This window comes from Megalobrama amblycephala, linkage group LG22 (genome assembly GCF_018812025.1).
Source record: "Megalobrama amblycephala isolate DHTTF-2021 linkage group LG22, ASM1881202v1, whole genome shotgun sequence".
Classification (NCBI taxonomy): domain Eukaryota; kingdom Metazoa; phylum Chordata; class Actinopteri; order Cypriniformes; family Xenocyprididae; genus Megalobrama; species Megalobrama amblycephala.
In genome coordinates this window covers 20233752-20251411 of record NC_063065.1, presented here as the reverse complement: position 1 = coordinate 20251411, position 17660 = coordinate 20233752, and the positions used below count along the sequence as shown (strand labels likewise).

Below are 17660 nucleotides of genomic sequence, written 5' to 3'. Positions count from 1 at the left end.
ATTACCATCTTCTTGCTGAGTAATATAATGTAGCAGTTCTGTAGTGAAATTCATTTATAGAAGTCACAAGGCAGCCCTGACAACAATATACTATAAAAAATATACTTTCAAAACTGTTCAATGTATTATGTATTTCAGGTAAAGTAACTAGGCTATTTATTATTTATTTAATGAAATACGAGTGATCCCTGCTGTCATTATGTCTGTGTCATAGAGAGTTGCAGGGATGACATATTAGGGTTGTTTGAGATGCGCCTAGCCTCGCCTGAAGTTCAGCCGAGAGTAGGCGGCTGCAGTTAGGGGAGGAGTGAAATAAGTGCAGGCAAGACGAACAGTTCTCTGTTCTCGTAGTGGATCAGAACCTACGAGATCAAAGGCGGATATCGCGGGATTCACACTCGTGCGCTGTGTTGCTGATAAACTGGATGCAATTTAAGTTCTGTTGCTTTGATATGAAAATAAACATAATGAACAATACACCCAAAGTACTTGTTATTTATTTCCATTCGAAAGATGTGTGTATCAATCATTTTTACTTTAATTATAGACATGTTTTTATATATATTTTTTTATAAATGACAACGTTCGCATAACCCATAGAGAGATCACTGTGTCAGAGAGTTTGGGAATATTCACACATTATTTTTACACATAAAAACATGATATTAGACTTTTAAAATCAAACATTTTAAATCAGATCAATACATCACGGTTGTTTAAACCAATAAGCTTTAAGCTGTGTCGTCAGCAAGTCGTTTCCCATCGTGCTTTTGGTCAGCGCAGTCGGTGGAGAGCAACTGCGCTCGACTGCAGAATCCGACACGTCCGCCTCGCACTCGCGAGAGGTTTTTGACACACGTCGGCATGACATCAGAGCAAGGCGGCCCACCCTCGGACACATTTCTAACCGGCATGCATCTCGCGGTGATCACCGGTGATCGGTTCTGCGCAGAATTTGCTCATCTCAAACAAGCCTATTTTTGTGTGCCAAAACCCGGAAATGAGTTAGGATTTTAGCACATCCTGTTCCGTCTTGCCTGAAATAAGGACTGTGGTTAACCTTAAGAGAGGTAAAGGTTAAACTTTAGAGAGGTAAAGGCACAGTTCACCCAAAAAAGAAAATTATGAAAAATCTCACCCTGTTTGTTACAAATCCCCATGTTCTTTCAGACCTGTATAACTATTTTTCTTAAAATAAATATTTTAGATGTTCACGCTGCTCTTGCACACTCTGACATACGGAAGTCGAGCTCCAAAAAGGACAAAACAGCACCATAAATATAAAAATATAAATACCCAGTAATACGCTCTTGTGTTTTGTTTTTTTTAATAAAGCTTTTAATGAAGTCTTGGCTGGTGTAGTCCACAGCGATTCCTTTGCTATATCTGTCCAGTCGTAATCAGGGAAAAAACAAACAAAAAACATCTCTACATATGCATTGGTTGGTAATTTTCCCCACAGCAGCTAGAACATGTCGACTGAGCAAACATTGAGGCAGTGTAATTTTAGAAAAAAAAAATTCAGAAAAAAATTGAAGTACGGGACACTGCTTACATCTCACGGGACGATTTTGTCAATTATATTTACTCTTGAAAATTCATACAATTTGTGTTCATTTGTGAGGATAAGCTTGATGGAAAAAATGTGTAAGAGTCATTAGCTTTTGTTAGTCACAGACCATATTTTATGCAATAATCCAAAAGCCAGTGGACAGATCTTATTGGGTTTATGTCGAGGGAGCAAGGGTGATGCTTTCAGGTTGGCCTATAAAAATATGCCATCCCTGGGGCCCGTTCTTCGTACGTCGCTTATTACATCCGAGATCAAATGACACATCCAAGATATCATCGTGCTAATCATGATCCGGCTAATTGGGTTCTTCGAACACACCTGTTGAGTATGATTAGTATCGCTGGATTGAGTTATCTGAGATAATTGCGCGTTCATGTGTTGGCTTAAAAGGGGATATGTATCGATAGTAGAAACATTGATCAGCAATGCAGCGATTGGCTGGAGTCAAGACGGCAACGTAATGACATCATAGAATGAGAAAAGACACCTGACGAAAAACTTGACGAATTTCTAGACATTTATAAGGAAACAGCCAAGCGAATAAATGACAGAAGAACGACATAAATGTTAGATAAATGAAATGTGCACTATTTTTTTTTTTACATGATTACCCAATTATTTAGGTTATATTCACAATTACTATTATTTGTACATCCAATTTTTTATTTCAATGTTGTAATTAGCAACTAATTTACCTTTGAAGCATATTTGACAGCATTAATTAAAGTTTCTTAAGGGTCAAGATCAAGTTATCTGCATCTCCTGCGCTTCATCAAGCCACTCCCATAATATATGTCGCAGTTCAAATGCACAAATGCATGTATGGCATAGACATCTGTACATCATGTGTGTAAAACTCCAATAAAAAATATTACGTAATTATTCCCTCACGAATGAATCTCTCACAGAGTAAAACTGTCGGTGTCTATATTATGACACTACACGGCATTATAGTGTTATTTGCAAATTTATTTTTAAATCATTATTATTGTCCCTGGTTTACATTAGGGTACTCTTGTGGGAAAGTAGCAGTGGCTGGGACAGACTTTAAACATCACCTCCGCTTAAAAAGATGCAATCTAATCCTGTTTACATGAAATAAGCCTGCTCCTGAGCAGGTTTGAGCTTACGGACCTGTTGCTATGACAGCAAGTCCAGGATGAGCTTCAAAGAACCAAACGATCCAAGATCATGCCAAATCGTCAACAATCAAATCCAGCTAACTGAGTTAGCAACGTACGAAGAACGGGCCCCTGAACTCTATTCACCTTAAGTTTTGAGGCCACACCTTCCCACTGTTAAAGAAAGTCTTCACATGCAAGAGATACGTTGATCTGTGTGGAAGCCAAGATTTTCCAAAGATAAGAGCGAACATTATTTAAAAGTTTTCTCTTTCAGGTATTGTACTGTATGTTCCTCAAGTTGCAGGCCTACTGTTTATTGATGCTTCATAGGCGAACTTGCACTGTGCCACAAACAGATTTAGTTTAAACTTGAAGATGGAAAACTTACATTTTTTTTTACTTAGATTCATTTTTCAAAAATCTGAAATCTGCCATTTTACCAGGGTGTGTAGTTTTATACCCAATTTATATATATGCCAATTCACACTGCACCAACAGACGTTGACCAGTGCGGACAATCACCAGATTACAGTACTTCACTGCTCAAGACATTCCACAACACAACAAACATTGATTGAACGATTGAAAAAGCATGCCGAGCAACATCAGTAGATGCCGACAGGGGTAATGCACTGATCTGACAAAACCCCATGTGTCTGCAGCTGTTGGTCGATGTCTGTCGGTGCAGTGTGAATTTGCCTTAAAGGGTTAGTTCACCCAAAAATGAAAATTCTGTCATTTATTACTTACCCTCATGCCGTTCCACACCTGTAAAACCTTCGTTAATCTTCAGAACACAAATTAAGATATTTTAGTTGAAATCCGATGGCTCCGTGTGGCCTCCATAGGGAGCATTTCATGACATTTCCTCTCTCAAGATCCATAAAGGTACTAAAAACATATTTAAATCAGTTCATGTGAGTACAGTGGTTCAATATTAATGTTATAAAGCGACGAGAATGTTTTTGGAGCGCCAAAAAAACCCAAAATAACGACTTATTTAGTGATGGCCGATTTCAAAACACTGCTTCATGAAGCATCGGAGCATAATGAATCAGTGTGTCGAATCATGATTCAGATTGCGTGTCAAACTGCCAACGGCTGAAATCATGTGACTTTGGCGCTCCGAACAGCAGATTCGACACTGATTCATTGTGTTCCGAAGCTTCCTGAAGCATTGTTTTGAAATCGGCCATCATTAAATAAGTGATGTCGTTATTTTGTTTTTTTTGGCGCTTCAAAAATATTCCCATCGCTTTAGAATATTACAGTTTTTTACAGACGCTAGGACACATTTCTCAATACTTAGGTCACTTTTGCAAAACTCTTCACACAGTAAGCACAACATAAGTCTATGTGGGCTAAACTGAGGATCAATTATCATTGCTTTGGCACAAAATGCATTCAATGACTATCTCTCAAATTTCATGAATTCTTTTCTCACTCAGACACAACAACTGCCAAAACTCTTTGTACGTACAGGCCAATTTGCACATGCTTACATACTGTTTTCAAACTGTTAAACTTATGTTCAAAACAATACAAAACTGAATAAGACAGCAATTTGCTACATTCCTACAGTAATATTTTAATGAAATATATATTTAAATCTTAAAATTAAATGCTATAAAAACAATTGGACAATTGGACCAGCCACAGCTGATACTCATTGTAGATGAACATCTACACAGGTGTTACTCTTTCAATTTCATTACAAAAGGTGCAAAAAGAATAAAACTAAATAAACGACATAAAATATTGACGAATTCTGCATCATGTCTGATTCATTCCAGTAACATATATTGCAGTGAATTATAAACAGAGTTATGTCCTTGTTTTACACAAGAAAACATTGTATAATGCTACATGTTGTTAGTGTTTTTAGGTCATTGTTTTGTGGGTGACAAAGTGTGTTTGTCGGCTGTCAACCTTTAGTGTTCTGGAAGAATGAGTTGATTTGAGACATGAATAAAGTGTTTTGGTAGTTGTAGTGCATTTTGGATGTGAAATGAACTGCTTTGCCAAGCTGAAAGTTGGTTAGGAGAACTGTGTGAAGAGTTTTGCAAAAGTGACCTAAGTATTGAGAAATGTGTCCTAGCGTCTATAAAAAACTGTAATATTGAACCACTGTAGTCACATGAACTAATTTAAATATGTTTTTAGTACCTTTATGGTCATTGCTACCTATGGAGGCCTCATGAAGCCATCAGATTTCAACTAAAATATCTTAATTTGTGTTCTGAAGATGAACGAAGGTCTTACGGGTGTGGAACGGCATGAGGGTAAGTAATAAATGACAGAATTTTCATTTTTGGGTAAACTAACCCTTTAAGTGAGCCTACAAATCCTGAAATACTCTGTACTCTATTTCTGTGTATTCATCATGTTTGAAGTGTGTCTCTGTGATGCAGTAGTTCTGCTGCTTTGGGATATCAGTCGTAGTAGATGATCATTGTTTCATCATCAGAAATCTTATTAACCTGTGCACAATGAAAACAGATTATAATGTTTTATTTGCTATATGTAATCTAAAAATATTTTTTTTAATTAATCTCTAATTTTTATTATATATCTTTCACATAATCAACTTGATAAAATAAACTTTTAATAAATGAGTGCTCATAAATATGAACAAGCCAATGAATTAATAAATAATAAATGTCTAGAATACTGAACATTTATGAATCAGATTTGCACACAAAACTATACAAAACTAAACTTACCTGACCAGAAGGATCCTTCTCATTGGCACTGGGCTTATTGAATTTTTTTCTCCTAATAAATAAAGAAGGTCAAAATATTTTAGGGACATTTTTATTTTTGTACTTGCCTAAATAATTTTAGCACATAATTATGTTCAAATGGATCAAGTGTAAATTGGCAATGACAGCAGAAATATGTTGTAAAATATTCTCATATATGATGAGCAGAAAAAATTGTTATTAAAATACAGCATGTTTGATGGTTATAAATCACATCTTCACATTTGCCTCAATATTGACATTGAATATTAAACTTGACAATAAACACAAAATAATGTAAACTTAATTTTTCACTGTACAAGAATCCACTATATTCTCACAAACAATGTCCTAGTAGATGAGAAGAAATTAAGAATAATGTAGTATTACAGTTTTTTTTCAATTGCTAACATACATTTGTCCAATCTCTAGTCACATTTTCAAATCTCTAAACACATTTAGCAGAACATCCGTCTGTTGTGGCCATACCATTAACACAATTCATGTCGTTTTCACACAAAATGCAGTCAATTAACACGTTTCTAAAATGCTTACATTTTCTTTTCATATAAGCTTACCCCATACCAAAATCATGGATCTTTCTCATCTTATTTGCAAATGCTTAAACACAGCAAGTCAGAAATGAAGACCTAATGTTCCAATCTTTAAATATAGGATAAAACCTATAATTTTGCAACAACAGCAGTACTGGAAAAGTACTGGGAAAAAATATAAAACATATACTGAAACAATTCAGTTGGAGGCATAGTCAGGTGTTGAATTTATTTTCATTACATGGACATAGTAAAATAAGCCTCTTTGAATCGGATTTGTTCAGTGTGTATGAGGAACAACACAGAGGAGCAGAGAGAAAATAATGTCTGGGTAAGGGAGAAGAATAGATGAAGGAGGAGAGAAGTTAGATCAGGACAAGGGAGAAGAAGAGGTATAGGAGAATGTGTGCTGGATTGTGCGTCTGTTTTTTTCCACTTACACATGATGAACCTATAAAAGCTTATTTCTGCCATGAATAGAAAATAAAAAAAGGTAATTCTGACTTTTTTTCTCTCAATTCCTAGTTTATATCACAGTGTTATTCTATAGTCTTTGTTTATATCTCACAATTCTGAGAAAAAAGTCAGAATTGTGAGATGTAAACTCACAACTGCAAAATAAAAAATATTTTTGATAAAGTCACAATTACCTTTTATGATTTTTTTTATTCTGTGGAGGAAAAAAAAGCTTCCATAATAACCAAAGACCATGTTTGATGGATTTGTTGTTGATCAATGCCAGCAATTTCATGTTTTCATTTCAGTAAAAGCTTCATACTACAACGATTTTACTACAATGATTCCATTACCACTGTTCCATATATGCAGAATATGTGGTCTGCGTAGGGCACTAACTACCAAGGGGACACCATCCCACCATCAACACCCCACCCACCCCCAGAAAGAGATTTCAACCAAGGGGGACACTGAAGTTCTGCATAGGGGGCCCATTTGACCAGTGGCTGCCCTGAGCAATTCTGTTACTTTCTTCTTCTTCTCTTTTTCTACTGTACATTCTATAAAATAATGACTCACTTCTGTTGCCAAGAATGCACACATTCAACACTCAACCAAAAATGTAGAATGGCTTATATGCATTGTAAACTGAATTTTAAAAACTATGGATTTCATATTTTCTGCAGGTAGAGCTGAAACATGAGAAGTAATGCAGTTTTCATAATGCCATCAACTGTTAGTATTTTGACAGTCATTGCGCTTTGATTGACTATATGTTCATGTTGGATAGAAAACTAGTGCTATGTTTTGACAGAACGACTCTTTTTTGAATCAGGTTTGTTGTGTTTTGATAGAGTTAGTATATGTTGAAAAAGTTTTTAGCATTTTGAAAAGTAGAGTTTGTGTTTATTTAACAATATATGGTTTTGGGCAAAAAATTTGGTTAATTGTGTGATGTAGGTGTGTTGCTGTGTTAAGAGATTAGAAAAAGTACTTTAAGTATTGGTAAACGCTTGTTAGCAATTGAAAAAAAAAAAAACGTAATACATTACATGCACATGACTGAAGTACTTTCTAATTGTTTGTTTTATCACTGTATGAAGTCAAACACTAGCAACTCAGTTTTTAACTGTGGCTAATGCTTAAACGAACACAAGCACAATGCTGAGTACTTCTTAAAACAGGATGTTTCAAAATGGCATCTGCTATAAGAGGAATACAACTAATGTTTAATTCACAATGAAAGTGAATACAACTAATTTTACCTTGTACAAAAACCAAGAGCAGAGAGAGTGAGCACTGCCACAATTCCTCCCACACAACCAGCAATCAGAGGCATGGATTGTCCAACTTGTCCCATGTCCTGTGAAATGTCTGTAACTGGACAAAATGTTGCATTTCAAATGATCTTTATTGCTTTAGGTCTGTAAATGACCTTGTTCTCTACATTTAGATTGTGTAAACTCACCTTCATCTGTGATATGGATCTCTGCTGATGACTGTTTTCCATGTTGATTCTGTGCAGTGCAGGAATACCATGATGCATTCTTTTGAGTTGCATTGAAGGTAATCTTCTTTCCCCGAGCTATAGGCGTCTCATATCCACGTTTGTACCAGGTGTAGCTCATGTCAATTGAGGGACTGGCTTTGCTTTTGCAGGTCAAAGTCACATTAGTGCCAACAGAGACTGAAGCAGATGGATCGATGGTGATGTGAGTTTCTTTTGGATGAACTTTTGATAGAAACACAAGCACATACATGTAAAACAATAAAACACCTGTGCATTAGACATTTCTGGGTAGATAAACACCAAATTCTGTTTAAGCAGCACTTTGTGCATTGAAGCACAACAAGGCTATGTTAAATGAAGTAAGTAGTCAAATCTCTTACACAGGATTCGTAGCATCACGGTGGTCTCCACAGTTGAGTCTTCAAGTGTATTTCTTGGATATGTAGCAGTGCAGGAGATGTTCCTTCTGTGATCCACGTATGAAGCTTTGAAGGTCATGTGTGAAAACACTGACTGGGTTTTATCAGGTTTCTCCTGTACCTGTGTTATAATGTTGGCAGATTCAGGGATGTTGGACCAGGATATTGTAGGAGGTTGTTTGGGGCAGGGGGCTTCAGCAGAACAGCTCAGATTGACTAATGTTCCCTCCATCACTTCCTTCAGATCAGTGGGTTTAAGGACGAGAGGTTGTGGTGAATCTACAGAAATAAATGGTTGTTCATCATTGAGAAATCTTTCTTCTGATGTTAATTATGTAAATAATATTTACATGTAAATGTAAACCTGTATTTTAAAGACAGTGGAGAAGACATTTACCTATGACAGCGATCTTCACAGTTGATCGCTGAAAAATGTTGAGGAAAAATGTTGCTCTGAACACATTTGGATCCATTTCCAGTCTGAAGTAGTAGAGATCTGAATGATTCTTCATGATGTTATAGAAGACAGTTGTGCAGTTCCTCTCACTGAGATTTCCAGTCATCTGTATGTCACTGAATCCTCTAATGATGTTTTACTGCTATTAAAAGCTATGAAACTGTCTCTGTCAGCAAACTGTAATTTATGTTTTAGCCAGATCCCATCAATAGATTTTGCCATGTTACGTTTGTCCGTAAAATTGGAGATGTTGAATGTACAAGGAATCTGCACACAAGAGCCTGTCAGAGCTGTTACTGTCTGAGGCATCATGGCAAAGTAGATATTATCAGCTGAAACATAAAAACATATTAGATTAAAAAAGTTAGTTGAGACAAATTTTGAAGTTGGCTTGAGAAAATCACACCTGAGAGTTTGAAGAGGTTTAAAGTTTTATAAGCTTGAAGTTTTAGGGTTTTCATTTTGAAGTAGTTTGAAGTTTAAAGTAATTTTACAGCTTAAAGTTTGACGTTTTGAAGGCAATATTGGTACTCTGGGTGGTTGCTAGCGTGTTCCTATGTGGGTGCTAGGGTATTCTTGGTGGTTGCTAGGTTGTTGTTATGCACTTGCTAGGCAACTCCGGGTGGTTGCTAGGGTGTTCCTTTGCTGGTGCTAGGGTATTCTAGGTGGTTTCTAGGCTGTTGCTGTGCAGTTGCTAAGGCACTCTGGATGGTTGCTAGGGTGTTCCTATGCGGGTGCTAAGGTATTCTGGGTGGTTTCTAGGTTGTTGTAATGCAGTTGCTAAGGTACTTGGGTTGGATGCTAGGTTGTTCCTATGCGGGTACTAGGTTATTCTGGGTGGTTGCTAGGCTGTTGCTATGCAGTAGCTAAGGTACTCTGGGTGGTTGCTAGGGTGTTCCAATGCGGGTGCTAGGGCATTCTTGGTGCTTGCTAGGTTGTTGCTATGCAGTTGTTAGGGTATTCTGGGTGGTTGCTAGGCTGTTGCTATACAGTTGCTAAGGTACTCTGGGTGGTTCCTAGGGTGTTCCTATGCTGGTGCTAGGGTATTTTGGGTGGTTGCTAGGCTGTTGCTATACAGTTACTAAGGTAGTCTGGGTGGTTGCTAGGGTGTTTCTATGCGGATGCTAGGGTACTCGGGGTGGTTGCTAGGGTGTTCCTATGCGGGTGCTAGGGTATTCTTGGTGGTTGCTAGGTTGTTGTTATGCAGTTGCTAGGCAACTGGGGGTGGTTGCTAGGGTGTTCCTATGTGGGTGCTAGGGTACTCGGGTTGTTTGCTAAGGTGTTGTTATGTGGTTTCTAGGGTATTCTGTGTGGTTGCTAGGGTTTTGCTGTGCAGTTGCTAGGGTATTCTGGGTGGTTGTTATGCGGTTGCTAGGGTACTCATGGTGGTTGCCTGGGTGTTGCTATGCAGTTGCTAGGGTACTCGGGGTGGTTGCTAGGGTGTTGCTATGCAGTTGCTAGGGTACTCGGGGTGGTTGCTATGGTGGTTGCTGTGGTGTTCCTATGCGGTTGCTAGGGTATTCGGGTGGTTGCTAGGGTGTTGCTATGCAATTACTAGGGTACTCAGGGTGGTTGCTAGGTTGGTTTGGATGGTTGCTAGAGTGTTGCTATGAAGTTGTTAGTATCACATCACTAGCATGTTTCAGATAGATAAATTAAAAATATTAGAATGGAAGCTTTAATGAGTCTCAATGGATTCTGGGAGGTTAAATTTGAATTTTGACAGTTGGAGTTTAACCCTTTGATGTGTACGATCACACTGGTGTGATTAGAACGTTCAGCGCATCACGTGATCAACTCCCAAATTCAAGTGTGCGTACGCGCTTTGGCTGGCGCTAAACCAGAGACGGACGCGTGCAACACTTTTCATATATCACATGCAGTGTTTTCAACCAAATAATGTTTATTTTAGGTTTCAGACATTTAAATACACATGAGTACTAACAAAACAATATATTTAGAGTTTGTATAATATACATTGATGTCTATAGAAGCGGAAATAACAACCCTTTCCATTATAATTAGACAACACATTTTATTTGTATCAGATACACATTGTGTAAGTAACTTTAAAGCTTACTCTATTCTTCCCCAGTTCACCGACTCACTTACTTTCATGTATTTCGGGAGAAGTGGATGAATTCACGTGTTGTAAATCCAACAGATCCAATTCTCTGTACTGCTGTCATGATCACCGTCTGTTCCTGTCACTCCCCGGACTACACTTCCCACAATTCTCCTTGTCAGTCACATGTTCACTCCACACCAATCACCTGTCGCCACATACAGCCATGCACACACTCCTCACTAATCACCACACCCAGCTGCAGCTTGTTACCTGGACTATAAAAGGACTCTCACTCACACCATCTAATCGCGAAGTCTTGATTACCCAGTGTGTCATTTCTAAGCGTTATTCCTTGTCTGCCTGTCCTGTGTTACCGTTCCTGCCTGTTGTCTGTTTCACGATCTTGTGCTGCCTACCTCTGACCCTTGCTTTGTTTACCGACCTGTGAATGTTATCTGCCCGTTCTGACCTCTGCCTGTACCTGGATTACGATTCTGTCTACCCTCTGCTGTTCCTGTTTGCCCCTGGTTTACCCTGCTTGTACGACGACGCTTATCTTTAATAAACGCTGCATTTGGATCCCCTGCCTGAGTCTCCCAGTCGTTACAGAAGACTTCGCCACAACCAGATCCAGCAGCTTCGGTGAGCGTCTTTCCTGTCGCAACATGGACCCAGCAATGCAACTGGTCAGCCTACGCCAAGGTACCCGTACCCTCGAGGTGCACATTCAGAACTTTTTTGATATTGCTTATCTGTCTGATCTGCCGGACTGTGCCCTCATTGACTTTTTTGCTTATGGATTAAACGAACCACTAAAGGACTACGTACTCACCAATGGTCCCCGCGGATCGTTCCTAGAATTCCTGGACTTTGCCTTGCTTGCAGTTGGTTCAACTTTCACTGTGGGTGTCGCAGAGGATTCCGACACCACAGAGAATCCCGTAATGGCTGCCAAGCCCGAGAACACACACAAAATGACGGTCACTACAACGAGTCATGTCGCCGCTGATCGCCCAGAGCAACGTCGCGCCTTCGTTGATCACCCAGAGCAATGTCACGCCTTCGTTGATCACCCAGAGCAATGTCACGTCGCCGCTGATTTCCCAGAGCAACGTCACGCCTTCGTTGATCACCCAGCGCAATGTCACGTTACCTCCAGATCAGTCAGGGAGCCGAGAGGGCTGCGTTCCAGTGTGGCTGATCAACCGCTGACTTCTGCCGAGCGGCGGGCATTCCTAAGCATCAGCCGGCCGCGTCGCTCTCAAGCCCGTCTGTTTCAGCGCTCTCAAGCCCGTCTGTTTCAGCGCACTCAAGCTCGTCTGTTTCAACGCACTCAAGCTCGTCTGTTTCAACGCTCTCAAGTGCATCTGTTTCAACGCTCTCAAGCGCGTCTGTTTCAACGCTCTCAAGCGCGTCTGTTTCAACGCTCTCAAGCGCGTCTGTTTCAACGCTCTCAAGCTCGTCTGTTTCAACGCTCTCAAGCTCGTCTGTTTCAACGCACTCAAGCTCGTCTGTTTCAACGCACTCAAGCTCGTCTGTTTCAACGCACTCAAGCTCGTCTGTTTCAACGCACTCAAGCTCGTCTGTTTCAACGCACTCAAGCTCGTCTGTTTCAACGCACTCAAGCTCGTCTGTTTCAACGCACTCAAGCTCGCCTGTTTCAACGCACTCAAGCGCCCTGGACGCTATGGACAAGATGGCTGCTTTGCCAGTGCCCACGGGCAAGATGGCCGCCCCTGCGTTGCTCAAGGATGCAGGGGGCGTTCCAGCCATTGAGTCCGTTCCAGAATCCGCTCCAGCCAGTGAGTCCGTTCCAGAATCCGCTCCAGCCAGTGAGTCCGCTCCAGAATCCGCTCCAGCCAGTGAGTCTGCTCCAGCCCCGCATGCGCTTCCTGTCAGTCCCGTCATGGCCAGAAGGGCTGTGCTCACATTCTATGTTCTGGCTGTTTTGCGGGCCTGGAGGATGCACTCAGGTTTCTTTGACCATGGACCAGTTTGCCAGCCTGAGCCCGCTGCAGTCCCGGAGCGACCCGAGCCCGCTGCAGTCCCTGAGCAGCCCGAGCCCGCTGCAGTCCCGGAGCAGCCCGAGCCCGCTGCCGTCCCGGAGCAGCCCGAGCCCGCTGCCGTCCCGGAGCAGCCCGAGCCCGCTGCCGTCCCGGAGCAGCCCGAGCCCGCTGCCAGTCCCGGAGCAGCCCGAGCCCGCTGCAGTCCCGGAGCAGCCCGAGCCCGCTGCCGTCCCGGAGCAGCCCGAGCTGCTCGCTGTCGTCCCAGAGCAGCCCGAGCTGCTCGCTGTCGTCCCAGAGCAGCCCGAGCAGCTCGCTATCGTCCCAGAGCAGCCCCAGCCTGAACCTGCTGCCGTCACTGAGCTGTCCGCTCTCCCCGATATGGCCACTGAGTTCCCTTGGCCAGGCCTACCGCCGCCGCCCAGGCTGCCTGCCCTGCCGCTGCCGCCGCCCAAGCATTTTGCCCTGCTGTCGCCATCCAGGCCTTCTGTCCACGAACCTGCTATGGACCCCGTGGAAATCCCCAAGAACTTTTTGGGGGGGGCAGTATACCCAGGGGTGGGAAGCTTGTGGGTGGGGACCCTGCTCGGCCACTGCCGTCATCGGCCTTTGAACTATTTTGGCCATTAATGAACTCTGACCCGCCGTGGTCATTCACGGACTCTGTCTCGCCGTGGCTGCCCAAGCCACCTGACCTGCCGTGGCCGCCTGAGTCACCTGACCCGCCGTGGCCGCCCGTGGCACCTGACCCGCCGTGGCCGCCCGTGGCTCCTGACCCGCCGTGGCCGCCCGTGGCACCTGACCCGCCATGGCCGCCCGTAGCACCTGACCCGCCAACCTGCATTGGAGAATCCGTTCCTGTCCGCTACTAGAGCTCCAATGCACCCACCCCCCCTCCCTATTGGTGTCATCTACGCCGCGAGGACGCGCCTTCCGGGAGGGGGGCGTTATGTCATGATCACCGTCTGTTCCTGTCACTCCCCGGACTACACTTCCCACAATTCTCCTTGTCAGTCACATGTTCACTCCACACCAATCACCTGTCGCCACATACAGCCATGCACACACTCCTCACTAATCACCACACCCAGCTGCAGCTTGTTACCTGGACTATAAAAGGACTCTCACTCACACCATCTAATCGCGAAGTCTTGATTACCCAGTGTGTCATTTCTAAGCGTTATTCCTTGTCTGCCTGTCCTGTGTTACCGTTCCTGCCTGTTGTCTGTTTCACGATCCTGTGCTGCCTACCTCTGACCCTTGCTTTGTTTACCGACCTGTGAATGTTATCTGCCCGTTCTGACCTCTGCCTGTACCTGGATTACGATTCTGTCTACCCTCTGCTGTTCCTGTTTGCCCCTGGTTTACCCTGCTTGTACGACGACGCTTATCTTTAATAAACGCTGCATTTGGATCCCCTGCCTGAGTCTCCCAGTCGTTACAACTGCTATGCAAACTAACTTGGCGGCGCCCATCGCGCATGTATCTCAAATAACGCGAACGTTATAAAGGTGTTCAAACAGCAAAACACATCCACTTGCACATTTTAACAATCGGAATATCAGATATTTCATGCTATAGTTAACAAATTTGTGAATATTTTGATTAAAAAAGGAAAAATTAAATAAAAGCAGATCATCAGTCATACAGCGCTATGGTGTGTTACGTGACAAGCAATGACGCGTCACCATGGAAGCAATAAAGTGATACGTTCTAAATAATGGTCGCCTTAAAAAACTCACGCTGGGGGGTCAGCCAGAATATTTTAAACTTACGTGCGAAAGGGTTAAACAGTCTGGGCTCATTTAAACAGTCTGGGCTCATTTAAACATTGTCAATAAAAGTTTATGGAATTTTTTCTGAGTTTTAATAGTAATTTTTAGGAAAACTGTAAGTCAAGTCAGTTATAAAAGATATAGCAACCCAAGTCAGAACAGTCTGAGGGTCTCACCCGAGTTTGGTGGTTAAAGAGTTGAAGCTGCAGGAGTTAGAATCAGAAATTTTAGTCTCAGAAGAAGAAGATGATGAAGAACAAGTAGTTTAAATAGCATTTCAGTAAGTTGGCTTTCCCAAACATTTTAAAGATTTTTTTCATGCTGCTCTTGTCCATACCCTATGTGCATACATACGGTAGTCTAGTTGAGCACCAAAAAGGACAAAATGGCATCATAAAACTAATTATGACTTAAATATGACGTGTGCCCTGTATTTAAAGTCTTTTGAAGCCATATGATATCTTTATCTGAGGAAGAGACAAAGATAGTCTTTGCTCAATACATGCCTGCACAGTAATGTTCCTCGTGTCATCATATTAATAGTGGTTCTGTTGGTAAATGCTGTGATATTGTTCATCGAAAATAAACGATGTAATATGGACCAACCTGAGTGAGTGTGTAGAAACACAGAGCTGATGATGATGATGATGATGATCTGGAACACAGACATCACTGGAGCTCTGACACAAACACAGGAAATAAACTAAATATACTTGTGTGCCAAAACACCCACAACAAGTTGTTTTTACTCTGTCCACAACTGTAAGCAATGAAATGTACCTGCAGCTTGTGTATTAATAATACAAGTAATAGTAGTAGTAATAGTAAAAACTGTGTTTATATTTATCTCTTTAAAGACATTTTAAGAGAGTTAATAGTCACTGGAGACTGCAGACTCTCCCATTCCTGATTAATATCTTTATTAAATGAATAATTGTTGTCATAAACTTAATGATTACACCATGTTTCTAATGATTTATACTTTTAAAAAGATCAGTTCACAAGAGACAAGCCTTACCTCAGAGAAGTGCAGTCAAAGAAAAGCAGAAGTTCATGAAGATATCATGTTAAACACTTAGTAACGTGATGCACTCTTGATGATTTCCCAGCAGCACTACAAGACGGGATATTATGAATCTACCTTTGTTCATTCTGTGCTTAAATGTTTGTCATTCAATCAGAGAAGATGGAAGCCACACCACAAGAATATGCAGATATGTTCAAATACAATAAAAATGTTTAAAAGGTCATATCAAACAAAGGCAATGCATGAATGTTTGTTTGATATTACTGATAAATGTTAGCATCTGATCGCTCATTCATTTCTCATTGTGTATGCTTTTGCAAACATTTTTTTCAGTGCTCATCAATAAAACCAACTGTAACTATACTAACTAACCCAGACACATCTATTGAATGCAGAAGAGCTTCTGTGCTCATTGTCACTGGTGCACAAGACACTTAAACCCACACATTTACACCATTTTAAGACTGAATTCTGGCTTATGAGACACGTATGTTGTGTACAAATGTATTCTTACGCGAAAAATGGCGAGAAAAAAAGAATAAATCCAAAGTTTCATAAAATGTTTTTAAACAAGATTGAATATTTTTTAAGACTGAAAGAGTTATCGGAGGCTTAATGGTGCTGATGTCATGCGACCATGGTGTAGTTTGTTTATAGCCTACATTTAGCTTTTGACTTCATCGTGGTCAGTGCTGGGTTGAGTTGCTGGGTTGTTTTCAGTGATAGGCACTAGTGGCTGGTCTGTGCCAAGTGTGCCAGACAAGTCCTGAAAAGTGAAGCCAAAACGTTTCGATCTCCCCCAGGTGGCTGGATGCAGTATGATCATAAACCCTACCCTCTCCATGTAATCAAATAGGACGTGAGACAAAGTAGCAAAGTAGTCACTGGTGCACCAACTGACTTTTTTCAGGATCTTCAAAAAGATATTGGAACTTTAACTTTAATTTCTACAATTGTTTATTTCACACCGACATGAGTTGCTCTGCAATAAACTGTACTGCAGAGCAACTCATGTAACCGATTTTGTGGGAGTGTGGGCAGGGCCATGATAATCCACTTCATGCTCATTACTTCGCAGAATCGGGCTTCGGGTTCACTACTGCGCAGACTTGGGTTCCAAGATGTCAGCGCCATATTGGGACATTGTCGGCTTCACATTTCTCTAATGGGCCATCTTTTTTTTCATGAACAGATCCATTTCCTCTCTAAAGAAGTGTTCAGATTGCAAATTCCACCATGTAAATAGCGAATCCGCCATGATGCAAGCGCAACTGGCTTTTAAAGGGAATGGGAGATGAGACTCTGATTTATTTATTGCACGTTACACCCAAAACACACCCATTACTCATTATAGGGACAACCATTTTAGACCATTTTTCCCATTGTTAAACTAGCAAAAGTGGATTTGGACACACCCTTCGTGCACTTGTTCGCGATACAGCACTAGCCTTGAGTACATTATTGCTTTTATAAAACAGTTACTACATAATACAAATATTAAAGCCACAAATATGTATCAATGCAAATTCCATGAGGTAAACTTTCACTAAAAGCCTTCCTTCCGCTGGAAAAAATAGTCCCTGACTGTGAACAGCAACAGTAATTAAATTATTACGCCATTAGATGGCGGCAAAGACTGTCAGTAGCGAAGACTTTTACATTGAAAAGACTGAATTGTTGTGAACACGGAACAAGACGCAACTGACAAATGCTTTGACTAGCGCTGTCAGTCACGGGAAAGCTTCTTAACTGTTAAAAGGACAGGATAATACATCAGACATTTAAACAGATTTTTTATTATGAACATAGGACTGACCTGAAGGAAAATGCTAAATCTGAATGCAGGTAATAATCTCGCTCACTCAATTTGTTTCTCACAATACTCTTCTTACATTCTTACAGTAAGCTTCAATATCAACTGAGAACAGTTTACGTTGCTAAGAGTGGTTGCTA

General features: G+C 41.2%; 1 long non-coding RNA gene across 1 annotated transcript; it reads left to right on the top strand.

Moving 5' to 3' along the window:
- The first annotated feature begins 1480 nt into the window (after window positions 1–1480).
- LOC125257928 lies at window positions 1481–3370 on the top strand. The gene is made up of 3 exons (XR_007182483.1): window positions 1481–1707; window positions 3196–3197; window positions 3320–3370. It is a non-coding gene; the product is annotated as an uncharacterized LOC125257928 (long non-coding RNA).
- Window positions 3371–17660: the final 14290 nt, after the last annotated feature.